This window comes from Trichosurus vulpecula, chromosome 2 (assembly GCF_011100635.1).
Source record: "Trichosurus vulpecula isolate mTriVul1 chromosome 2, mTriVul1.pri, whole genome shotgun sequence".
Taxonomy (NCBI): domain Eukaryota; kingdom Metazoa; phylum Chordata; class Mammalia; order Diprotodontia; family Phalangeridae; genus Trichosurus; species Trichosurus vulpecula.
This window is the reverse complement of record NC_050574.1, coordinates 321,788,114-321,798,861: the sequence shown is the minus strand read 5'-3', so window position 1 is coordinate 321,798,861 and position 10,748 is coordinate 321,788,114.

Genomic DNA, 10,748 nt, shown 5'->3' with positions numbered 1-10,748 from the left:
GAACAGGCAACGCATAAGTAACAGCCAGTTACAAGGCATGGAGTCACAAGATTGAGTCATGTGTAAGAAGCAGCAATGATATTGGATCATAGACTACCCTGAGGGTCTTTCCCAGTTTGATTTTTTTTTTCTTTTGGTTAAAGGGGTCGGCCCTTGGCTCACTTCTTAAAGGGGCCGATTCACTGAATGGGCGTTGCTTCACTCAGTGAGAACTCTGAAAGACCTTAGCTTAAAAAGGCCAAGATCTCCAACTTCATCCTGGGCCATCTCTAGTCATCCTGATCTATATCTGGCCACTGGACCCAGATGGTTCTGGAAGAGAAACTGAGGCTGATGACCTTGCACAGCCTTCCCTCACTCAAATCCAATTCACTTGCAAGTCATGGCATCATCTTCCTGATGTCATGGTCTGCTCCAAGAACAAAGAACAAACCACAACCACAATATAAAGGGAAGTAAAGTGCAAGACTGGAAAGAAAGGAAGGGACCAGGCTGTGAAGGGATTTAAATATATTTTTGATGCTGGAAGCAAAAAGGAGCCATTGGAATTAACCAGGTAGGGTATGACATGGTCAGATCTGTGTTGTAGGAAAATCACTTTGGCAGCTGATTGAAAGATGGACTGGAGTAAGGAGAAACTTGAGGCAGGAAGACTATCCAAAAAACTGTTGCAATAGTCCAGGCATGGGGTGATAAGAGCATATACCAGAACAGCTGCTATGTGAGTACAAAGAGAGAGATATAGACATGCATACATACACACGTGTGTGATGCTGTGAAGGTAGAAATGACAAGACCTTACAGAAAATTGGATATGTAGAGTGAGTGAGAAAACAAAGTCAAAGATGACTCTTAGCCTGCAAACCTGAGTGACTGAGAGACTGATGGTGCATTTCACAGTAAGAAGAAAGTTTGAAAGAAAAGTCAGTTTGGGAGAAAAGATAATGAATTTTCTTTAAGACACATTGAATTTAAGAGGTCTACAGGACCTTGAGATGTCCCAAATTATGTCTGAAATACAAATAGAGATAGGATCTAAATTTGTGATCTTATTAGTACATATAGGGAACTTCTGGATGAAGGGACTCTCCACTAATACAGGTTGGCACCCTCACTGCCACATATAATCCAAGAGAGTTACCAAGAATGCTGATACATCAGAGGAATTGGCCAATTATCCAATCAGTCTGTGTCAGGTGGGACTTGAACTCAGGTCAAGGCCAGCTTTCTATGTGATAGATGCTTATAAAATCAACAGAAAAATATATAAAAGGAAAGCCTGTTCTCTAGTAAGAACAGCAAGTAACTAAACTATAAAACATAACTATGGGGAATATTCTACATTACCTACCATGAATCTCACCCAGTCACAATAAATGCTGCTAAATTGTCCCTCAGTGTTTGTTCGTAAGTAGACTTTCTTCGCATTTTAAGTGAAACTAAGAATGTTTGGAAAATGACTTTTACAAAACATACTTAGGTGGAGTTCTAATAAATGACTTACAAATCTTGACCAACACACATTGAAATGAATCATAACACAATGGGTTTTGTGGGAGGTGTTCACTTAAGTTTTTTTTAATAACTTTTTGGTAAATTAGTAGCTCATCTTTCTAGAGCTCTTGATGATTACAAAGGATTTTATGTACATTATTCTCACTTAATCTTTTCAACTTTCCTGCAAATTATGTAGTACAAATATTAAAACTATTTCACATATGAGGAAACAGACATTCAAAAGCTACATAACTGGCCCTTAGTCATATTCAACAGTAAACGGCAGAAATAGTACTTGAACTCATATCTTTCAGCTCCTGCTCCAATGTATTTTTCATTATACAACATTCCTGTCACTAAATACTAGGTCAAGTATGCATGTGACTCTGTTGTCCTTTGTATATTTAAATAGTACTATTCCTACTTGCCACTTTTGCCAGAAGTTATATTTTTATTGGGTTTTGAATAGGTTCACCTTCAAAAACAAAAGCATATGCTGTCTGTGACACTGTAGAAGTCCAAGAGTCATTTAGGTTGAGTATGAAGGTAAAGATTGTTTGGGGGTCTGTGGTACCAAGGTAGATATTTTCTTTCTTCACATCAATCAATTATATCAACAGACTTCCCATATAAATTCTACATTCTCCTCCTTATCATTGTAATTATAGGCTTTAAATTACCCATTTGAATTCTCCTATATGCTCACAGAATTTTAGAGCTGGAAGACATCTTTGAGGCCATCTATTCTAAGTTCCCATTTGGCAAAGTATCTATTCTACAGCATTCCTGAGAATCTAACTTCTGTTTAATTACTTTCTAACTTCCATTTCATTACTTCCAGTGAAGGATAGCTCACTACTTCCCAATGCCAGCTCTTATATTGTTTGGGACAGTTCTATTCACTGGAAAGGTCTTCCTTCTATGCATATGAAATCTGCCTTTCTTGTAACTTCCATCAACATGTGAAAGAATGCCATTCTGCAGTGATCCAGAATAATAATGATGATAATAATAACAATAATAATAATAATGGTGACAATTTCAATAGCTGGCATTTGTAAGTGCTTTAAGATTTGCAAAGGGCTTTACCAGTATTATTTCATTTGATCCTCACCACAATCCTAGAAGGTAAGGATTACTATTATTGGATGAGGAAGCAGATTGCACTGGGTCACAGGGCTAATAACTATGTGAGGTCAGATTTGAACTCAGATATTCTAAACTCCTAGTGCAGTGCTCTAACCACTATACCACTTAGCTGCCTCAGGTATAACAAAGCAACAAATTTTGGAGGGCAGCAATCCTATCCTTTTTTTTCTCTTACACCTTTTCTCTCCTGATTTTTCCAAACATTTAGCATAAAACATGATTTTTAGACATTCACTACCCTTGTGAACCTTCTCTGGATATTCTGGACATTCATCAAGATCTCTCTCAAAATATAAATATCAGAATTGATCCTATACTACTGATATAATCCAGCAAGAAGCAGATACAGTGGAAATATTACTTTCCATAATGGGAATTCTATATCTATGAATACACAAATCGTGCTAATTTTTTTAAACAGCTGTGTCACATCTATTGATTCATATTAAAGTTATATATGATCAATTAAAAATAAATTAACTTTTTAATGTATGCTGTCATCAAGTTGAATCTCCTTTATCCTCTATTTTGTATATCTAAATTTATTTTTAACCTAGATACAAGTCTTTCCATTCATCTCTTTCTTTGTCTCTTTTCTGTACTTAAAGAAAAGTTTACCTGGGGGAAAACCTTCTGCCTGACCTGAAAAAAAAAATGCATTTTTTGAGGTTTAACAGACATATACAAATTTTCATAAGACTTTTTCAGTACTAAAGATTCCATAAGAGCAGGGCTTGTATCTTACCTAAACTTTGTATCTTCCTTGGCATTGAGCAGAGGGTACTGTACACAGTAGAAACTGTATACATGTTTGATAATGAATAATTAATCAATTAATTATTTATTTGGTTCCTACTATATGTTCAAGACTATATTAAACATGCATTGAATTTAAAATGTGCTTTTTATATCTTTTGGAATAGTTATTAGAGACTTCTGGCAACATCAAACACCAGAATAGTACTGAACCCAGGAGCTTAAAGAGTGTGTGTGTGTGTGTGTGTGTGTGTGTGTAAGTCATAATAATAATAATTAACATTTATATAGCACTTACTAAGTGTCAGTCACTTTATAATTATTGTCTCATTTGATCCTTAAAACAACCATAAGAGGCGCTATTATTATCCCCATTTTACAGATGAGGAAACTCTGGCAAATAGAGATTAAGTGACTTGCCCAGAGTCATACAGTTAGTATCTGAGGCTGGATTTGAACTCAGATCTTCCTTACTCCAGACTTGTAGTATATCTATCCTTTATAACACTTAGCTGCCCCACCAGAACTACTACTTATCATTATTTGTGTCTGAGGCCACACAAACTACACACACACACACACACACACACACACACACACACATTCTTGGAGTAAAAAAATACCTCAGATTCCTTCAGGAACACCTAAATAAGCTATGGCTCCCATGTACTGCACTCCAAAAGATGCTGGAGATATGGAAGAATGCTCTCTGGATTCACATCTCTAACTTCACCTTTCTCACCCAATCCCCAAATACGTAAACAAATATACTTTCTTTTCTCATTTAATAAAAAAATATGCCACAAGGGTCCTACCTGGACCTGTGTTAGTTTCTCTTCCCTTGTGTGTCTCTCACTAGCAAGAACCCCAGACTACCAGATAAAACAAGTACTGCACTCTCTAAGAACATAGGACCCCAGCGCAACTCTGACCTTGCCCTAGTTGTAGTGGTAAAGACCAGAATGTTGTAGTTGGTTTATTTTGTTTGGTCAGGCACTGACTAGAAAAAAAGGAGAATTTTCACTGGATGGTAGTGTTTATAAAAGCTAAGTCTTTATTGCTATAAAAACAAGAGAAACAACAAAGAGAGAAAATAGAGGAGAGAAAGAGCAAAAAGGCAAAAGAAAAAAGGAGAGAAGAGTGGCAAAGAAGTGAGAAGCAATGGTGGTCAGAATTGGGGGTGAGAGCAGGACAGAAGCAAACACTGGCAATGGAGAAGAGGGGAGCCATCTGCAAAGAGAGAGAAGACCAAATACTTCTACATACCAAAAGGCAAGTAGCCATCTAGATCTCAGAAATCCTTAAGGGCAATACTGTGCTATACTGAATACATGTCAACCATAGGATAGTGAAATTTTGGTGAGGCTGTTAGCAAAATAGCAGGCTAAAATAAATCCACACCGATGCATGTAGCAACATATGCAGTGTCCTGCTGACAGAGTGCTAACCAGGGCAGCTCAGCCATCTGGAGTAAGCATGTAGTGATATACGTAGTTCCATGTCATTGCCATTTAGTCGTTTCACTCATATCCTCGTCTTCATGATGATGTTTGGGGTTTTCTTGTCAAACATGCTGGAATGCTTTGCCTTCTCCAGCTCATTTTACAGATGAGAAACATGAGGCAAACATGGTTAAGTGACTTGTCCAGGATCACTCAGCTAGTATTCGAGGCCCGATTTAAACTCAGGTCTTCCTGACTCTAGGCCACAGGCACTCTATCCACTATACCACCTCGTTGCCCCATATAATCTCTTAAGGTGTTATTGTATTCAGGGTGTTCATTCTTCATTATTAAAGAGGATCGATGACATCAGAAGGGTGATGTCTTGTAGTGACACAGGAAAGGGATGTCATAAAAGAAAAAAGTGCTATGCCTGCCCTGATCCTGGACACCATTAATGCACCTTATCAAATTAACTTGTTTTGCTACTTGATTATAACTTCCACGATGACACCATATGCAACCTTTAGGAATTATCCTGTCACAAAGCACCTAGAATGGCATTCCGCACATAGTGGGTATACAATAAATGTCCATTGGATTAAATGAACAAAAGAGGACCTGTGGTTCATTGTGTTAGTGACACAAAAATAATAGTTTCCACTATTGTAGTCATTATACATATTCTCTTGGTTCTACTCTTTTTGTTGTGAATCAATTCATAAAAAGTCTTCCCATATTTCCTTGATGTCTTCATATTTGTCATGTCTTTTCATGCAATAGTAGTGCATTACATTCATACGTCACCATTTTGGCAGTCATTCCCTCAATTAATGGGCACCTACTTGTGCCTTCATTTTTTTCTATTTTTTGCTACCACGAAGAGTGATGCTAGCATATTTTACTATGTTGGGGGCCTTTCTTTTTGTTGTTCAGGTAGAATGTTGCATGTGTGTGTCTGTCTGTGTACGTGTGTGTGTGCATATATAGTCAGACTCAATTGCTTTGTTAGCCTTTGTTCAGGTTTTATTTTCTGCGACGAGAGCATTCAATGGGAGCTATATTGGGAAATTAGTCTGAGATCAAAAAAGATACAAATAAAAGTGATTAGTTGGGAGAAAAATTACAGTTTCCAATACTAATAATAAGTCAAAGGCACTATTAGCAACAGTAAAGAAAAGGCTTTCTGAAGGGTGAGGAAATCAGTTAAGGGAAGGTTGTTTGGGTCTTTGGCTCAATAATTAATTTTGTAAAAAGTCAGTCAGGTTGCACTTCATGGAGACACATTGAATTTCTGAATGCAATGAAGTTTTCTACCACTGAGTTAGCAGATGATTATATTTCATTTTGAAAGTGATTAAACCCTGTTGTATGGATCTCTTTATTACTGAATAAGATCAGAAACCAGTTTTCTTTTACAGTCACATCTTTGGGGTTTCAATATGTTCCAACAAACCCTATCACAGTTAATGAATAGATGGCTTTTTTTCATTGTGACCTTTTATTCAATGTTTTGACAGTAGTAATTCATTTTATGAATAAAAATGCTGTATCAACTAAAAACAGTGAAGTGTTCATACAGTGGGCAGACATTCTGCCAGGTCTATGCAGCGCTGAGCATCTGGATAAGAAGTAAAAAAATCAATCATCCGAGCATTTTCAAAACATCTAGATATTTGATTTCATATAGGCCAAATATAATTGGTTGAATTATTCACTTTTCAGTGTCTTAGTTTCTTTTTTATATTTTCAAACAGCCTCTTTTCTCCTTACCTAGGCAAAGTCATTGGCACCATTTCCACAATTGAAAGAAAGAGAGAGAAAGAAAGAAAGAAAGAAAGAAAGGAAGGAAGGAAGGAAGGAAGAAAGAAAGAAAGAAAGAAAGAAAGAAAGAAAGAAAGGGAAAAAGAAAAAGCTTGATTCATTATTCTATTACCTAAGATAATTTTTTAAAAATTATTTTTACTTTCTTTATTCTTTGCCTGCATTGTTTGATCCTTGTCTAACAACTATAGGCATAATATTCTACTGAAGGATGTGAACCACGTCTATATTGACATCCTTACTAGACACCAGAAGGAACTTTCCCCTGATCTCTTTCTCCAAAATTGAGTGTAAAAGTTGAAGCATTGTCTCTGTCTCTATGTCTCTGTCTCTGTGCCTCTGTCCCTCTGTGTCTCTCTGTGTCTCTCTGTCTCTATCTGTCTCTCTGACTCTCTTCTGTCTCTGTCTTTCTGTCTCTCTCTGTGTGTCTCTGTCTGTTTCTGTTTCTCTCTGTGTCTATCTCTTTCTCTGTCTGTCTCTCATAGTTGACAACTCCATGTCTTTGAGACTAGGGCAGACTCCTGTGGATTTAAGACAGGTAGAGCTGGGTTGGTTGTATCGCAGAAAATGATTTCAATAAATCCAATCTTCCCTCTGCAAAAACAAAAAACCAAGCAAACAAAAACCCAACTTGTTCATGTTTGTTCTTTGTGTTTGGTGCTAGATTTAGTGCTGACTCCTGGTCAGCATTAGTCCTCCTGCCATTTAGAATTCCCAAACTCAAGTGATCCACCAGCCTCAGCCTCCCCAATATCAAAGACTACAGGCATGGGCCATAAATCCAGCTACAATTCAATCTCAAACAAAATGAAAATTTCAGTTAACCCAAAGAGCAATACAAAGATATATGCTGAGTGTAAGTAGAATTCCGTATGTTGATAATAGAATAAAGAGCATTATTAAACCCCAGTATGACTTTTAAAAAAGGGGTGAGTTGGCTATACAGGGACATTGAGGGACAGCTCAATTTTTGTACCGGTTCTCATGCAGTGTTAAAATACATGGAGGAAAACCTCCAAAATTGATAAGTACATCTCTATAAATGACTTATGGAAGGACATGGACAAGAGTCAAATGGGATAAGAAGATGTAGATGGGCTTAGATGTACACTAGCAAAAGATGTGTGCCTATCCATGAAATCCCAGATCCATCAAATTCTAGATGTATCTGCATGTTACCAAGATAGAAAGGGAAAAGTCATGTCAGTCATTCTTATTCAATGATCTAATCATCTGTATATTTGGTCCTGTGTATAGCTAAATATTAGAGAGGTAGATCATTGAAAATTTTATTCATTTTATTCAATTTATTCATTTAAAACTGTTTTCTTATCATGTAGACAAAGACCCCAAATGTCACAAGATGAACATTTGGAGACAAAACCAAAAGAAAACTCATGATGGGAATCAAAAGCTAAGGCTGAAGCCCTTGACCCTGAAATTAGTGGAAAAGTACAATATCACATCTACCTTCAGAGTGGTACAATGCTTCCAGAATTGTTCCAGTGATAATTTGTAAAGAGGCCTCTTTTTTTGGAGGGGAGAAGGCAAGGTAATTGGGGTTAAATGACTTCCCAAGGTCACACAGCCAGTAAGTGTGTCAAGTGTCTGAGGCCAGATTCGAACTCAGGTCCTCCTGACTCCAGGGCCGGTGCTTTACTCACTGTGCCACCTAGCTGCCTGCCAGTGATCATTTTCAATCTAATCATCAAACCAAGCAGTCAAAGCCTCAAAGCCTATTGGGGTGAAAAGAATCCAAGAATATATTGAGTATTTTAGAGATGAAAAAGCAAAGATTCAGAAAAGAGAAATGGCTTACCTAAGGCCTAGAACCCAGACCTCTTTGATGTCTAAGTTAGTGCTGTTCCCTAAACATACTATCTTCCAAAAGTCCCCAGGCCCTCAGCCCAGTCAGAGAATATTGTAATTCATTCTAATCCCAGTACTACACAGCCCTGGTCTCTGAGTCCATTCAGGGTCTCCATTTGTCAATGTCTCCTTACTTTTGAGCTATGACTATATTATTAGTGTGCATATTATCTTAGAGAAATAATGTTAAGGAGAACAAAAGAGGGAGAAATGCATTTTAATTCATCAAGAGCCATTTTGTGTTTGCTTACTGTATTTGCTAGGAATAAAGAAAGTTGGAACAAGGGCTGAGTAGAGGAAAGATAACATTGAAATGCCCCAAAGTACAGTGCTGCCTTCCCAATACAGTATCACTGAGGAATGGAGAGACTGATTCTTTTAAGCAGTCTAGGGAGTGCCCTGAAACCCAGGTTTGAGGGAAGTGTAGTTAAATCCTTTACAAACACTTAGAGGCTAGGTACACAAAACCAAAATGAAATAATAATCTTATAAATGATTTGATAATGTTAAGCATGGAGATACCAGTACTAGATAATTTAAGTTAAAGATTTATTTTCTCCTCACGCTGTACTGGAGCTTTGGCTTATTGTACTGAAAACTCTTGTGGGAAAGATGCTATAGTTTTCTTTGGGAGTACAGTATGCATTTTAGTTCCTTAGTGCACACTATAAAATTACATGAGTTGGATTTAATTTTATAGTATGCTCTTTAAAATAATTGTTTAATGGCCCCAAACTTCTCCCAGAAACAAGGACCCATTTTTTTAATACAAATATTCAAGTTGTATTGCTATGAAGTGTGGAACATTATTATCTCCAAAGAAATAAAAATTAGTGTCACCCAGAGGGCAATGGAGATATTATGCATGGTGTATGCATGTAGTCTTCAACATACAAGAACATAGATTTTAAGCCAGAAGGAACCATCATGACACATTGAATATAGTACTGGAATTGGAGTCAAGAAGACCTAAGCTTAAATCCCAATTTAGACACTTACTAAGCCACTTAACCTCTCTTTGCCCCAGTTTCTTTATCTGTAAAGTGAAGATAATAATAGCACCCACCTCACAGCGTTGTGGTGCTGATTAATGAGATAATCAATGTAAAGTGCTTTGCAAATCTGAAAGTGCTTTATACGTGCTAGGGGATATTATTGTTGTTGAATTCAATCTCCTCATTTTAGAAAGGAGGAAATCAAGGCCAAGAAAAGTTGAATGACCTGTCCAGGGTCACACAGTTAGTAAGTATTTGAGGCAAGATTCCTGACTCCAAATCCAGTACTGTAGTCAGTGTCCCCCCCAGTTTCCTCTGTTGCATAACAGATGAGGAACTAAATCAAAGTAAAAGATATCATCAGAAAAATGTGTGATTTAAAAAGAAATCAGCCTTATCACAAGATGAGATCAACAGCTAACTAGAGGACTATGTAGGTATTCTACTGGTATCCTCACAGGGTGAAGAGAAAGTTAGGAAAACCCTCATCACTTGGGGTGAATGTCTTGTGACAAACTTATGGGAGAACATAAGAGTCATACAAATGAGGAAACTGAGGGAAGCAAAGGTTAAGTGATTTGCCCAGGGTCACACAACTATGAAAAGTCTGAGTTGGGATTTGAACTCAGGTTTTCTTGAATTTGAGTCTAGCACTCTATGTGCTCAGCTGGTCCTTTCTAGTCATAAATCTATGACTGAGTTTAAAATTGCTTGTGGATGGGTTCAAATCTGCATCGTTGGAGGGAATACCTGCATGAGTAGGTTTGTATCATAGATACATTTGAGGATTTGAGCAGTAAATAACTGCATGTTAACTCATATATCCCACTAACTACCTGCAATTTAGTCAGCTGGTATCTTTTCCTGAGAGAACAAAAAGTCAAACCAGTCTATGTCACCAGAAGAAAATGAGAACCAGTCATGCTTCCATAGTATGAAGACTCTTTTTAATGTGTAATGTTTTGATCCCTTCCATGCCCTGGGCCTTCCTGTCTATCCATTTCAGAAGTCTCCTCATTTTCAAGCAGACTCTCTTACAGTTCAGAGTAAGGGACATGCTTTTGAAAGTCCATCAGAAGACTTTATTTTCAGTGCAAGATGTACTATCTGTGTGACTTTGAGCAAGTCCCCAGAACTTTCCTGATCTCAGTTTCCTCATCTGTAAAATGAGGAACATGGACTAGATGACTTGTCAAATCTTTTCCAGCTATAAATC